Here is a 17607-nt window from a genome sequence, read left to right as displayed (position 1 = left end):
AATTTGAAACGCACGCACGACAAACGAATACCCGTTTTGCATCATCATTAATATTCGGGCGATTCTTGGTCGAAAACAATAGACCAAGTCGGTGAAGATATTTCACCGTCAACACTTTGGGTTAACCCCTTTGACTCCAGCATCATCCTTGTTAGCGGGCACGGAAACATTTTATCACAATTGGATTTATATGTATTGAAACGTGGCGTGTTGAGCCCCGTTACTACGGCACACAAATCTCCCAAAACTCCCTTCTGTTCTTCGTTAATATTATAGAAAACTACAGCATACCAAAAAGAATCACCAAGGCTAAATTGAAATAGGAGATATTCCGTATGTTAAGCGAATTTTCGTTGCTGTTTCGGATGTTGGAATTGGGTGTTCGATTTCCCAAGTATAGAAGGTGCAAGCTTCGCACTATTGCGAAACGCTGTTCATGGCCATACGTAGGAATCTGCATACACAGCACTGACTTCCTAAACGCAGTTAAAAGGCCTACACGCAACGCGCTCGTGGTCAGAACATCGGGACCCGTTATTACGTGCAAAATCGAGTATCGCTATAAGTTAACGTGTATCTTCCTATTTTAGATCATACTTCTCATTGTCATCTATAAGTATTGAACTTTACTTGTAATTGTACGACTAAGTACCAAGACTTAATTCGACGACGATCCTTACCAAATAAATAAAAGTATTGTTATACTGGGATTCCCGGATCCAATCTTGACACGAATATTCTCTAATGTGACCTGGGGAAAATACTGACGAGTTAAGCCAAGGATGACCTACGACGACCTCCGGGGCCCTTTCCTAACAGGATACAACTCTGACGTCATCCGTGCCAATCAGAATACCGATGTGCACTCTTCCGCGGTGGACCGGACCACCAGCTGATGACAGCATCGCCAACATCTCCCGCCTCCCGATCTACCGAATCGCTACCGGCGTATAGGACCGCAAGACGACCCGTCTACAATTTCCCGCTAGTTGAAAGGTGCGTAAGACGCTCTGCTACCGCCGAATGGATGCTACGGAGACGGCGTATGGGGTGGCATGGATCGAGTAGTGCTACCTCTCGTTCCGTAACTTACTGGCCAGGAGCCAGACCAAAATAACATCTACCGTTCCGGAACTGATCCCGTCACCGGGTAAAACTTGGTAACCTCCCGAGATGACGTTCTGCCTAGGAAGACATGTAGGAGCCGAGGCACAAGTGAAACCAGGCCTAAATTCCGACTCCCGAGACAACATAGAATAGAGATGTTGTTCTTGAAGACGAGGACTCCAAGTGCCTGAGTCGACGCAGCCTTGGATGGCCTTCCGAACGCAGACAGCGAGCCGGTCAGTATTCAAAAACGAGCGCGGCCAACAAGGAAGCATGGATAGTGACGTCAGAGGAGAGGAGATTCGCCGAATAGGCAAATTTGATTGTCATCCGAAGAATTGCGCCCCACACCAATGTGGCCCAATGAAGAGAGGAAAACGCTATTCCGAGACGATTTCCGAGAAAGAAGATCCTGGATATCGGCGCTCAAGTCGTCCTACTCTACGACATATCGTTCGACAGACAGGATGTCTATGGTTAGATCCTTCCATACTCACTGAGATCTTCCTTTTTCCGATTTCCTTGATTTACCGTATCTCTACCGTTTTCCACCTCTGTTCTATCGCGACCGTTGTGATTCAGATTGACTTCCGTCCGCCCTTTAGCTTCAACAGTTTTATTGAACCTCGAGCCACTAGTTGAAGTTTTAAGTTGGAATCCGTAGGATCAGGAGGTGCCGAACTTCTTCAATGAGGTAAGGTTTTCCACCTTTCCAGAGAGGAACGTAGTAGTCGAGTAAGGGTTGGAAACCGCCCTGAAGTATTGCGTATTTTATTATATTTTACACGATGAAAATCAGGTAATGACCAAAAATCGTGAAATGATTGTAAGTTGTGAAACCAAGCGAGATAACGATAACGATGGGAATCGCAAAATTAACGAATTTTGTGAAATAGCCAAAAATGTCGGAAACTACGGAAATCGTAAACTTGACAAAAATGATAAAATTGACGAAAATTACGTAAACAATGAGAACTGTCAATTTGACGGGTAGAATAATATTGGTGGGGTTCGTAAAACTGACAAAAATGGTTCATATGATTGGAAATGATAAAAAAGATGGGAATAGTGGAATAAACGGAGATGACGGAGACTTTGATAATCGCGGAAATTGAAAGATTTCTGGCATTGACAAAGATGATGAAATCGTCGAAAATGACGAGAACAATCACAACTGCAAAATCGACGGAAATGGTGGAGTAGGTGGAGATCGTGAAACTGACAAGAACAGTCGATTGAATGAAAATGACATAAGAGATAAGAATGGAAGAATGGACAAAATGACGGCAACCATGGAGATCGCGGAATTGCAAAATCTTCGGCATCGACAACAATGATGAAATTGACGAGAATGATGAACACGATAAAAATCAATCGATTACCAAAAATCGTGAGATTGATGAAAATTGTGAAACTAAGCAGAATCACGATAACGATGTAGATCGCAAAATTAACGGAAATTCTGGAATAGCCGGAAATCACGGAAACAAGAAAAATCGTGAAATGGACAAAAATGATGAAATCGACGGGACTAACAGGAACAATGAGAACTGCAAATTTGACGGAAAAAGTAAAATTGGTGGAAATCGTCAAACCGACGAAAATGGTGAAATGAACGAAGATGACAAGAAAAGTAAAAATAGTGAAATGACCGGAAATGACGGAGACCATGAAAATCGCGGAATCGAAGTGTAATCGGCATCGACAAAGATGATGAAAACGACAAGAATGACGAACACGATGAAAATCGCGCAATGACCAAAAATCGTAATATTGATGCAAATTGTGGAATAAACCTGAATGACAATAACGATAAGGATCGCAGAATAACCCGAAGTTGGGAAATAGCCGAAATTCACGGGAACTAGAAAAATCGTAAAATTGACATGAATGAGGAAATCGAAGAAAATTACAATAACATTGAGAACTGCGAATATGACGGGGAAAGTGAAATTGGTGAAAATCGCGAAACTGACGGAAACGGTTCAATAAATAAGAATGACAAGGACAATGAAAATAGTGAAATGACCGGAAATGACAAAAACCATGATAATCGCGGAATTGATGAATTTTCGAAATGGACGAAGAAGATGAAATCAACAAGAATTACGAACACGATGAAAATCGCGCGATCACCAAAAATCGTGCAATTGCTGAAAATTGTTCAACAGAGAAAAATACCGATAATGAAAGGGATCGCAAAATTACGAAGATTGTGAAATAGCTGGGAATAGCGGGAAATAGAAGAATCATAGAATCGACAAAAATGATAAAATCGACAAAAATTACAAAAACAATGAGAACTGCGAATTCGACGGGAAAAGTCGAATTGGTGGAGGTCGTAAAACTGGCGAAAATAGTACAATGAATGAAAATGACAAACGAGATGAAAATAGTAAAACAACCGGAAATGACGGAGACCATAGAAATCGCGTTTCGACGTGTATTCGGCATCGACAAAGATAATAAAATTGACTTGAATGACGAGCTCGATAAAAATCAGGCAATCACCAAAAATCGTGAAATTGATGAATATTGTGAAACTAAGCAAAATTACGATAACGATGGAGCTCGCAAGATTGACGGAAATTGTGGAATAGCCGGAAATGACGGAAACTATAAAAATTGTAAATTTGACGAAATTAAAAAAATCGACAAAAATTCCAAAGACAATAAGAACTGCGAATTCGACGGAAAAAGAGAAATCAGTGAAGATCGTAAGACTGACGATAACGGTTCAATGAATAGGAATGACAAGAGAAATGAAAATAGTGAAATGAGCGGAAATGACAGAGACCATGAGAATCGCGGAATTGATGAATTCTCGGCATCAACGAAGATGATGAAATCTACAAGAATAACGAACACGATAAAAATCGGACAATCACCAAAAATCCTGAGATTGATGACGATTATGGAACTAAGGAAAATCACGATAACGATAGGGATCGCAAAATAAACGAAAATTGTGACATAGCCGGAAATAACGTAAACTAGAAAAATTGTAAAATTGACAAAAATGATGAAATCGACGGTAACAACAAAAACAATAAAAACTGCAAATTTGACGAAAAAAGTGGCGAATTGGTGGGAATCGTGAAACTAACGGAAACGCAACAATGAACGAGAATGACAAAAAAGAATAAAAATAGTGAAATAACCGGAAATGAAGGAGGCCATGAAAATCGCGGAATTGATGAGTTCTCGGCATCGAGAAAGATAATAAAATCGACGAGAATAACGAACGTGATAGAAATCGCGCAATTATCGAAAATCGTAAGATCAATGAAAATTGTAAAACCAACCGAAATAACCATAACGATGGGGATCGAAGAATTAACAAATATCGTGACATAGCCGGAAATTGCGAGAACTCCAAAAATCTTAGAATTGACGAAAATGATCAAATCGACAAAAATTACAAAGACAATGAGAACTGCGAATTCAACGGAGAAAGTGAAATTGGTGGGGATCGTGAAACTGACGGAGAAGGTACAATGAATGAGAATGACAAAAAAAATTAAATGAGTGAAATGACCGGAAGTGACGGAGACCATGAAAATCGTGGAATTGATGAATTCTCGGCATCGACAAAGATGATGGATTCGACAAAAATGTCGATTACGATGAAAATCAGGCAATTACCAACAATCGTGAGATTGATAGAAATTGTAAAACAAAGCAAAATAACGATAACGATGGGTATTGCGTAATCAACGCATATTGTAAGATAGTCGGAACTGACAGTGACCATGAAAATCGCGAAATTGACGAATTTTCGGCATCGACAAAGATAATGGATCCGACAAGAATGACGAACACGATGAAAATCAGGCAATTACAGAAAATCATGAAATTGATGGAAATTGTAAACTTGAGCAAAATCACGATAACGATGGAGATCGCAAAATCGACGAAAATTGTGAAATAGCCGAAAATCACAGAATTTAGAAGAATTGTAACATTCAAGAATATAATGAAATTGCTGGTAATGACAAAAACAATGAAATTTGCGAATTCGACGGAGGAAGTGAAATTGTTGGAAATCGTGAAACTGACGGGAATGGCACAATGAATGAAAATGACGAAGAAATTGAAAATAGTGAAATAAACGGGAATGACGGAGACCATGAAAATCGCGGAATTGATGAATTTCCGGCATTGACAAGGATGATGAAATTGAAAGGAATAACGAACACGATGGAAATCAGGCAATTACCAACAATCGTGAGATTGATAGAAATTGTAGAACGAAGCATAATAACGATAACGATGGGAATTGCAAACTTGACGATAATTGTGGGAAAGCTGATACTCACGAGAACTGGAAAAATCCCAGATTTGACAAAAATGATGAAATCGACGAAAAATACAGAAACCATGAGAACTGCGAATTGGACGAGAAAAGTGGAATGGTTGGGGATCGTAAAACTGACGGGAATGGTGCAATGGACGGGGATGACAAAAAAAAAGGTAGAAGTGATATGACCGGGAGCGACGGGGACCATGAAAATCGCGGAATTATTGAATTTTCGGCATCGACAAAAATGACAATCACGATAAAAATCAGGCAATTACAAAAAATCGTGAAAATTATGAAAATTGTGAAACGAAGCAAAATTACGATTACGATGGAAATCGCAAATCAACAGAAATCGTGAAATAGTTGAAAATCACGAAAACTAGAAAAATCGTAAAATTGACGAAAATGATGAAATTGACGGAAATGACAAAAACAATGGAATCTGCGTATTCGACAAGAAAAGTGAAATTGGTGGGGATCGTGAAACCAGCGAAAACGGTACAATGAATGAGACTGACAACGAAGATTGAAATAGTGGAATTTCCGGAAATGACGAAGACCATGAAAATCGTGGAATTGACGAATCTTTGGCATCGACAAAGATGATAAAATCGACAAAATTGACGAACACAATGAAAATCAGGCAATTACGAAAAATCCTAAGATTGATGAAAATTGTTAAACTGAGCAGAATCACGCAAACGATAGGGATCGCAAAATTGACGAAAATCGTGAAATAGCCGGAATAATGAGAACTAGAAAAAATTTGAAATTGACAAAAATGATGAAATCGACGGAAATGACAGAAACAATGAAATCTGCGAATTTTACGGGAAAGGTGAAATTAGTGGAGATTGTGAAACTGATGGGAATTGTACAATGAATGAAAATGACAACAAAGATTGGAATAGTGGAATAACCGAAAATGACGAAGACCATGAAAATCGCGGAATTGACGAATCTTCGGCGTTGACAAAGATGATAAAATCGACAAAGATGACGAACACGATGGAAATCAGGCAATCACCAAAAATCATGAGATTTATGAGAATTGTAAAACTCAGCAGAATTTTGATATGGATGGGGATCGCAAAATTGACAAAAATTGATGGAAGGCTGGAACTCACGAAAACTGGGAACATCTTAGAATTGACGAAAATGATGAAATCGACGAAAAATACGAACCCATGAGAACTGCGAATTTGACGAGAAAAGTGAGATTGGTTGGGAACGTGGAACTGACGGAAATAGCATAATGAATGAGAATGACGAAAAAATTGAAAATAGTGAAATGACCAGGAATGACGAAGACCATGAAATTCACGGAATTGATGAATTCTCGGCTGTAACGAATCATCAGATGACCGATAGAATGTAGAAAGGGGAATTGAAGATCAAAGAGCGAAGAGTGGGAGTAATAAGAGGTACGAGGCAAGAAGGAACAATATTTAAGACACACTTCCTCGATATCGGTGATCACCTCAATATACATTTTTCTATACCTTATTCTTCGATACACATCAAACGTACTCAGCATACATTCGTCATCTTTACATTTATTCCAATAAAGAAAACCTAAATATTCCGATCATATTTTCTACCTGGAGCCTGCATTTTAATATCATGGACTAAACTCATCTATATAAGTCCTGAAGTCCAGAAAAAGGAGAGAGATTCTGGATGATGCATAGCTGAGGATTGACAACGCCATTTCAAAATGGTCACGATATCATCACCTTCACGAAATTTTACTAATCATTTTCATTTACATTCTTTCATCTCATTCTTGTGTTGTCTTTTAGTTATTTTACATGTATTCATTATTCTTTTATAGACCGATTATTTTGATCTTTGTCTTGTGATATAAATCCGTACGCCTACTTATTCTTTTATTTTGATATCTCCATGTCATTTTTAATACGCCCTATTGGCATCGTCTAAATTTCAATTGTTTGAGTAAGGACATATTTATTATTTTTGTCAATTTTCATATTGTTAATTCATACCGTCATATAATTCATGTTGATTCATTCATTATTTCATATTCTTTCTTATCACGATTCATTAATAAACTCTTAATTTATACATGTAAGGATGGTTATCACATCGGGGTGAAAGATGGGGGTCGAGCCATTCGATGCTTATGAACAGGCTATGAACAGAAAACAGAATGTTTCGTTCCTAACCTATAAACAGGATTTCATTTGAAAAAAATAACAAAATTACAGGGTTAAATGAAAGAATAAATGAAATATTACAAACAAAATGTTTCGTTCCTAACCTATAAACAGGAATCGAAAGCAATGCTCCTTCTCCCACGTTTCTCTTTGACTCTCTGCCTACCATTCTTTTTTACCAGAGTCTATCGGCGTATTTCCGTCGGTATGGCAGTGTAGGCTTTTATCATAAGCCGTTAAGTGAAAGGGTTTCACTTTACATCCCCCCCCTTCGCGGAAGAGCGAAGGCAAAGCTTTCTAAATTACGGAAAATCTTCGGTCCCGCTATATGGAAGAAGTTTCGATGTATGATAATAGTTTGATTCCTGTTTTTCATGTCCGGAGTCTACTTCGTAAATAGTGTTGGAAATCTTGCGGATTATCGGAAAAGGGCCGAGTCTAATCTCGTCCAATTTTCTTCTATTTAGTCTTGCTCCGTTTTCCACGTACACTAAATCGTTGACATTCAGATTAGGATTTCTTCGGTTTTTATCATATCTTGATTTATTGTACTCATGGTTTCTTAGGGAATTTTTATATGCTTGTTCTCTATCGTCCCTTAAGTTCCTTTTTTCTGACAACTCTTCTGGGACTATTTGGTCAGCTTTTCCGAATGATAAATATTCCGGGCTGAATCCCGTTGCTGAGTGTTCTGTTCGGTTATACTGATCGGTGCATTCTTCCGCGATTTTTGACCATGCCCGAGATTTCGTTTCACTTATTCTACATCGGATTCGATTTACAAGAGTCTGGTTAAGTCGTTCATTAAGCCCGTTGGAAAATGGACAATTTACCGCTGTGAAGATTAAGTTTATGTTTTGGTTTTTTAAATAATTTTTAAACGAGTTCGAGAATCGTGAGATTGATGGTAATTGTGAAACTAAGCAGAATCACGAGAACGATGGGAATCGCAAAATTGACAAAAATTGTGGAAAACTGAAAATCACAAACACTAGAAAGATTGTAAAATCGGAAAAAATGATGAAATCGACGAAATGACAGAAACAATAAAATCTGCAAATTTGACGGGGAAAGTAAAATCGGTGGAGATCGTGAGACTGACGGAAAAAGTACGATAAATAGGAATGACAACAAGGATTGAAATGGGGAAATAACCGGAAATGACGAAGACCATCGCAAAATTGATGAAATTTTGGCATCGACAAAAATGTTGAAATGAAGAGGAATGCCGAACACGATGAAAATCAGGAATTACGAAAGATTGTAAGCTTGATGAAAATTGTGAAACTAAGCAGAATCACGAAAACGATGGGGATCGCAAGATTGACGTGAATCGTGAAATCGCCGGAATTACGAAAACTAGAGAAAATGTAAATTTGACAAGAATGATGAAATTGACGGAAATGACAGAAACAATGAAATCTGCGAATTCAACGGGAAAAGTGAATTTGGTGGGGATCGTGAAACTGACGGGAATTGTACAATGAATGAAAATGACAACAAAGATTAAAATAGTGGAATAACCGGAAATGACGAAGACCATAAGAACCGCGCGATTGACGAATCTTTGGCATCGACAAAGATGATGAAATCGACAAGAATGACGAACACGATGGATATCAGGCAAATACTCGAAATCGTGAGAGTGATGAAAATTGTCAAACTCAGCGAAATTACGATATCGCTGGGGATCGCAGAATTGACAAAAATTGTAGACTAGCGTGGAATCACAAAAACTGGAAAAATTCTGTATTCGACAAAAATGATGGAATCGACGAGAAATACGAAAACCATGAGAACCGCGAATTTTACGAGGAAAGTGAAATTGTGAGGGATTGTAGAACTGACGAGAATGGCACAATGAATAAGAATGACGAAAAAAATGAAAATAGTGAGACGACCCGGACTGACGGAGACCATGAAAATCGCGGATGTGATGAATTCTCGGCATCGACAGAGATGATAAAATCGAAAACATGACGATCACGATGGAAATTAGGCAATTACCAGATATCGTAAGATTGATGAAAATTGTGAAACACAGCAAAATTACGATATCGATGGAAATCGCAGAATTGACAGAAATTGTGAAATAGCCGGGAATCACGAAAACTAAAAAAATCCTAGATTTGACGGAAATAATAAAATGATACGATAAAAATCGCGAAATTCACGGAAATTGTCGAAAAGCGGGAAGTTACGAAAACTGGAAAATTCGTGAAATTGATGAAAATGATGGAATTTACGGAAAATCACGAAAACAATGAAAACTGCGAATTTGCCGGAAGAAGTCGAATTGTTCGGGACCGTTAAAGTGACAGGAATGGTGCAATGAATGAGAATGACAAAAAGAATGAGAATAGTGAAATGACCGGAAATGACAGAGACCATGGAATTCGCGGAATTGATGGATTTTCGGCATCGACGAAGATGATCAAATCGACAAGAATGACGACCACGATGAAAATCACGCGATTAACGAAAATCGTGGGATTGATGAAAATTGTGAAACGAAGCAAAATGAAGATAACGATGAGGATCGCAAAATTAACGAAGATTGTAAAATAACTGGAAATATAGGGAACTACAAAAATCGTAGAATCGACAGGAATGATAATTCCGACGAAAATTACAAAAACAATGAGAACTGAGAATTTGACGTGAAAAAAGTGATTGGTAGGGATCGTGAAACTGACAGAAATGGTACAATTGATGAGAATGACAAAAGAAATGAAAATAGTCAAATAACCGGAAATGACGAAGACCATGAAAATCACGAAATTGATGTACTCTCGGTATCGACAAAGATGATGAAATCGACAATAATGATGAACACGATGGATATCAGGCAAATACTGAAAATCGTAAGATTGATGGGAATTGTGAAACTAATCAAAATTACGATAAGGATAGGGATCGCAAAATAATCGGAAATCGTGCAATAGCCGCAAATTACGGGAACTCAAAAAATCGTAAAATTGACAAAAATAATGACATCGACGAAAATGACAAAAACGATGAAAACTGCGAATTTGATGAAGAAAAAGTGATCGGTAGGGATCGTGAAACTGACGGGAATGGTACAATGGATGAGAATGACAAAAGAAATAAAAATAGTGAAATGTGTTAGCTCCTTCGACGTCCATGCACTCGCTTTTCGAAAAAGTGCATCGGACTCGAGAGCGTAACATTACTTCGTCTCCGTCTATTTCTGCTTTAACTAGATAGTCGTGTCATGTGAAGAAAATATGTCCGAAAACTATAACGTTGTTTCATGTTCCGTAATGGCCTGAGAAATTGTCGCCTTCGCAATTGCCGTCTGCGTCTACTGTGCCTGCGAGCGTCGAGGGTCTATCAGTAGTTTGGTTAAGCTTCAAGTCTGTGTATAACATTCTTGTTCCTTGATATGAACGTCGGCGATGCATATTCATGCATTCGTCCGATGTTACTTCCGATATGTATTGCATGTCTTCATACGATACCGCTGAGATGTGGGAATGCATACCGCAATGATAGATAGATCTATGAATTTCTACTTTACACTGATATACTTTGGTTCGACTCAATTCTGTGCTTTGTAGTAGTTGTATTTGAGTTTCTTCAACTATTGGCTTCGATATCGGTATCTTGCAGTTCTTCATGTTTAATATTGATAAGGTCGTTATATTCATTGACGGTGCTCCGCAGTCGAATGCGATTAAGCTGTCGCTTCTTTCACAGATGCTGAGAATTTCGATCAAGATGAACCAGTGCATTGCGACGTACATGATTTTCTGAAAAATTCGGACCCGTGTCAGTTTTTATGATACTAGTGAGCTATTTTCGCTCTGTCGCAATGTATAACTTTTCTTTTATTCTTTGCTAACTCCATTTCTATATCGTTCCTTTCAGGGAATACTTCTGTCATGGTGTATGAACCTTTGTAATTGTCATCTAGTTTTCCGGATTTTTGATTTTTGATTAGGTAGATTTTCTGTCCGATTTCAAATTGTACTGGGTTTATTTTTTTGTCGTATCTTTCCTTGGATTTTTCTTCGGCATTTTCTAAATGTATTCTAGCATCATTTCTTGTTTCAATTAATGTTAGTAAATGATTCTTTACCGAGTCGTCGTACGTTACGATGTTTTCTAGTTCTGGGAATTCTGAGGGTAGTCTGGCTTCTTGTCCGAAAACTAATCTATGAGGTGTGTATTTCGTTTCTTCGTGTACGCTGGTGTTATAAGAAAGCATTGCTAGTGGTAACCATTTATCCCAATCTTTCTTATTAGTGTAATGTTTGAGATAGTCTGCGAGTACCTGGTGACTTCTTTCTAATGAACCGTTTGATTGTGGGTGAAATGCTGTCGTTTTGATTTGATTTATTCTGAAATGTTTTGCGAGTCGTTTCATAACCTGGCCTATAAAAGCTTGTCCTTGATCTGTTGAAATAGTCTTAGGGCATCCAAATTGACATATCAAATTTTTGAGTAATGCGTCTGCTATCTCTAGTGCTGTTGCGGTTACTAAAGGTACTGCTAGGCAATATTTTGACAAGTTGTCTTGCATCGTTAATATATAGCGATAACCTTCCTTTGTGGGGTTATTGATAGCACCTACTATGTCTAAAGCTACTTTATCGAAAACGTTTGCGGAAGTGTCTGTTATTACCATTGGTTGTTTAGTTCTCATTCTGACTAATTTTTTCTTCTGACAACTGATGCATTTTCTTACAAAATCTTCGACTTGTTTCTTTATATTGTCCCAAAAATATCTTTGTCTAATTCTTTTATGAGTTTTTGTTACACCTTTGTGTCTTGCGATGGAAGATTCGTGGTTTTCTTTGATGATTTGCGTTCTTCGTTCTAATAGGGGTATTACTATCTTGTCCTTACAAATTGTTATTCGGATCGAAGTACTTTTAAATATTGAACAAATGATATTTCTGATTTTGATCCATGCGACTGACAATGAGTTTGAATTACTTCTGCCTTCCGATATTCTGCCTGAGGTTAAATTTTGCTTGATCATTTCTTTTTTCAGATTTTTAAAAGCTTTTTCTATAGCGTACTCTTTGGGTGTATCTAGATCGTTTTCTTGGATTACTAGTGTAAATACGATTTTCTTTGGAATTCCTGAGGTTATTACCTGACCTATGTTAAATTCATCTAATGGGTTAATGTTATTTAATAATCTCAATTCAATGAGGCATTTTCCTATTTCGTTAGATACTGTTCCATCTGCTGATATAGAACAAATGTAGTTATCTTTCTTCATTTCTAAATTGTCTCTTGTCTCTAATAAGTTGCTTTTATTATTTACTATTGGATCTGGTTGATGTACCTCACTTTCGATTTGAGTAATATTTTCTATAGAGTTTCGTTCACATGAAGCGGTCGGTTGTGGTGGTTCGCTTTCTACTTCTGGGATGAATATTCCGTTAGGGTTATTGAAAGGGTTTATATCGTTTCCTGAGTTTCCGCATTTCTCTTCTGTCATCTGTAAGGGCTTTCCTATTCCTGTTCGGTTTTTTCCTTTTTCCTGAGTTTTTTTATTAGTAGTGATGGTACCAGGGTTATGTTGGTCTGTGTCTATGCAGCAGTGACATTTGTTCTTAACTCTTCGTATTCTTGATGACGTTCTTATGACTGGGCTTACTGGTATTTTAGCTGGTACCCTTGGAGGTCTGTTTTCAGGAATTTTGAATTGTGAAAAGGCTGGTATTTCTTGACTTGGGCCAGAATTTTTTTCTGTTTGCGTGAGTGCGCCTTTGACTTTTTCTTTGACTTGTTCTGTTTCGCTTGAGGAATCATTGAGGATTAGTGTATCGGGTTCTCCTTACACGATGGTAGTTTTTCCTATAATTTTCCGAACATCTGGGGTTTCGTGTGTCTTGTTACTTGGTCCTCGGTTATTTGGAAATATATGAGAGTTACTTGTCACGTTAGTGGGATTCTGATGTACGAGAGCTCGGGTGGTTATCGTTCTAGGTATATCTACGTTTTCGTCTGAGGACCATTGCATTTTATCAGGTTCTTGCGTGATGTTGGCTGTACTCATATTCACTATAGTACTATATTCTTCGATGTTACTTATTTCCATAGGATTGTCCGTGAGGTGGAATTCGGGTAACTATGATTGAGTCGTTTCTACAAATTTGCTGTTTTCTTCGTTGTGCTGGTGAAGGCGTAAATCCCGCGTCTTGTGGGTTTCGCTAGGTTAACATATCTCTAGCTAATTGTCGTTGAAATGTATTCTTTTTACTAGTGGGTTGGGTTTTTCCCGTCACCTTGTTACCTGAGATTAAATGAGGTTCGAGAGTTTGCTTCTCGTTTCTAGGGGTGTGGTCTAAGATTTCCGATCTAGGGGTTGGGTCTATATGTTTGGGTCTGAGGGGTTGGTCTACGATTTCTGGTCTAGGAGCTCGGTCTATGTGTTCGGGTCTAAGGGGCTGGTCTACAATTTTCGGTCTAAGGGTTTGGTCTATGTATTCGGGTTTAGGAGGTTGGTCTACGATTTCTGGTCTAAGGGCTTGGTCTATGTATTCGGGTTTAGGAGGCTGATCTACGATTTCTGGTCTAAGGTTTTTGGTGGGGGAAATTTCTTTTTCATCCCTATTCGCGTTTTTATTGATCCGTGGTACTTGATTTGAATTGTTCGGAGATAATGTCTGTGATTTATTCTGAGGTGTAGTCTGAGTTGTCTGTAAATTAAGAGGTTCGGTTTGCTCTTTGATTTTCTTAGAAAGATCTATGATTTCAGCTGATGATGATGATGATAAAGTTAACTTCGAGGGTATCTTGAATGGTGTGTATCTAATTTTATCTGATTTTTTCTTTATTGCTGAGCTACATTTCTTTTTCCTATTCGAGTCTGGCGTTTCTGTTTTTTCGTATGACCTTTTGATTTTAGTGCGAAGATCTAGAGGGTCTGTTGCGCGCTCAGGTGTGTGTTGTGGAACTACCGCTTTTACGGTTTCGATTTCGTCTAGATTTTCGGTTTCAGAGTCAGAAGAATTTTTTCGGTCTTTCAAGGCTAAATTAGTATGTCTACGAACTTTTCTGGAGTTATTCTTTTTCTTGGTGATTTTTACGAAATTTTCTGCGTCTGAACTCGCTAGTTCGAACGATTCTTCACTATCTATGGATTCTGAATTCGTTTCCTGAGTTCTGATTTTCTTTTTGTCTTGTTTAGGGTTTGAGTCTGAGGATGATCTAAGTCTAGCTATACCTGCTTTTGGATTGTCCGATTCTGTTTGTCGCCAATTGAATTTGATTGGTAATATTACTGAGTTTCGGGATAACGCGTCAGCGTTGGTATTAGCTTTGCCTGCTTTATACTGAATGTCGTAGTCGAATTCTTCTAGACGTTCTCTCCATCTCATTACACGTGATGTGGGGTCATTCATGGAATTCACCCATACTAACGGTGTGTGATCGGTAATTAATGTGAATCGCCTACCATAGAGATATGGTCTGAAAGTTTTTAACGCGAAGACTGTGGCTACCATTTCCTTTTCGATGGTGGAATAGTTTTTCTCGTGTTTATTTAACACTCTCGAGGCGTATGCAATTGCTGCGTCTTGTCCGATCGTTCCTTGCGATAGAACAGCTCTAACCGCGTACCCTGAAGCATCTGTGGTTACTATAAAAGGTTGGTCGAAGTCCGGGTATTGCAAAATCGGTGCTATGCAGAGTTTATCGCGTAAGGTTTCAAAAGCTACCTGGTGTTCCGAGGTTCAGTTGAATCTTACGTTTTCACACGTGAGGTCCGATAAAGGTTTTGCAATTCGAGCAAATTCTTTGATGAATCTACGATATTTGGCTAATCCCAAAAATTCTTTTATATTTTTCTGTGTCTCCGGAATAGGAAATTTACTTACAGCTTCGATTTTTTTTGGATCTGGTTCAACTCCTTCTGCAAAAACAGGGGACCTAGGTATTTCACTTCAGTTCGGAGGAATTCGCATTTATCGGTCTGTAAAGTTAGATTCGCGGTTCTTAAGCGTTCGGCTAATTTTTTGAATTTAGTTGCGTGTTCTTCCAATGAACGGGAATATATGGCGATGTCGTCCAGGTATACGAATAATTCGTTTCCCTGTAGGCCTCGTAAAACTACGTCCATTAGTCTTTGAAAGGTTGCGGGTGCATTTTTCAATCCGAAAGGCATTCTATTGAATTCGTAGTCCCCATCTGGTGTCGTAAAAGCTGTTTTATGCTTATCCTCCGGGTGCATTTTAATTTGGTGGAATCCCGAAGCTAAATCAAATATTAAAAAATATTTAGCTCCACCGAGTTGGTCTAGAATATCTGTGATTAAAGGTAGTAGATATGCATCTCCGATTGTTTTATCATTTAATTTACGGTAGTCAATAACTAGTCGCCATCTTTTATTGCCTTGTGAATCTTCCTTTTTGGGTACTATCCAAAGAGGTGAATTATAGGGTGAATTATAGGTTCTATAATGTTGAGTTCTAACAAGTTTGATATTTGTTTATCTATTTCTTCTTTTTGAAAAGGAGGATGTCTGTATTGTCTGGTGTTTACGGGTATGTTGTCAGATGTTAAAATTTTATGTTTCGAAGTATCTGTTGCTCTCAAGGGTTCGCCTAGAATGTGGAAAAGGTCAGAGTTTTCTTCAATAAGAATGTTCACTGCTTTACGCTCTTCCGTATTAAGATGATTCAATCTTAAAAGATTCATAACGTCATTAGCACGGTTTTCCCGCGGTGAAAAACTTGTGTTGTGCTCTGTCGTTTTTATATCAATTGGATCTTCGTCCTCGTCTACGCTCGTATCCTAAGGATACAGAGGAATTACGGGTACTTCTATTTTAATATCTTCATCCGACGTATTTATTGCATATAAATACGCTTTGCCGTTGTTATTAGTGACTAAGGCTTCTCCTGCTAGTATGTTTTCATGTACATTCAAACGTGGTACATAGCCTTTCTCTAGTATATTTGTAACTCTAATGAACATGTGAGATTTGGCCCTGGCCAAGAGCAAAATGCTCTCTTTGTCTGAAAAAGTTATTTTTTCACCGTTGAGTGTCACGCTTCCTGAGGGGTAATCGATACTTCTGCCATTATTATACATAAATTGTAATCCTAAGATACCCGGAAATTTTATAGGGAAGTCGTCTGTGATTACGTGAAATTGTCCAGCTACGTTATTTATGTCTGAAATTATTTGTTCAAGAGTAGTTGGTCTGTCAGTCTTCGATATTCCGTTCAATTCGTATGTAATAGATGGATCGATTAAGTTTTGATCCTTGATTACGCCGATTTCAATTAAGTTCAGTTGTGATCCGGTGTCTATTAGTAATTTAGTTTGTTCTGAAATTAGGTCTTTTGAATTTATTATTATTGAAGGTAAATTATAATTTGGATGGACTGAATTCATTGTCAGTTTAATTTCAGCTGTAAGAATTTTATTATTTATTCTGAGTTTCGACGTGTTTTTCTGATTTTCTCCCATCGTCACGCCTTGCCGAGGGGAAAACGTCCCGTTTCCCGCCTGATTTATGATTCGGTTCCCGCCTTGTAAGTTATTTTCTATTTCTCTTTTAGCGTTATTATATTGTCGCTTTCTGCAGTCGCGAATAATGTGTCCTGGCTTTTTACAATAGTTGCAGGTTAAAAGAACGTGCGGGTTAGCTTGAGAGGGATTATTGTAAAATCCGTTAGTACCGAAATTTGCTAGTGATGGTACGTTGTTTGGTCGTGCTCTGCATTCCGTTATTACGTGATTATCTTTTTTACAGTAGTTGCAAAATTTTCTTGTGTTGGTTATTGATTTGTGGGATTGGCTAATTTCTCGATTGTTTGGCTTTAAATGAGCAGTCTAAAAACGATTAGAGTTATGTCGTGGAGCGTTTCCATTGTAGGTCTGTGTAACGTAACAGCTTTTTGTGTTATTGTTAAATTGTTTGAATTGAGGAAATTTACTCGTATTTTCTGCCAATTTAACTACAAATTTCCCTAATTCTGCTAGATTTGGAAATTTTTCGTCTACTACCATGATAGCAATCTCGGCTGGGAG

The sequence above is a fragment of the Athalia rosae genome, chromosome 5 (genome assembly GCF_917208135.1).
Source record: "Athalia rosae chromosome 5, iyAthRosa1.1, whole genome shotgun sequence".
In the NCBI taxonomy this organism is placed as follows: domain Eukaryota; kingdom Metazoa; phylum Arthropoda; class Insecta; order Hymenoptera; family Athaliidae; genus Athalia; species Athalia rosae.
The sequence above is the reverse complement of the archived record's forward strand: the minus strand, read 5'-3'. Positions refer to the sequence as shown.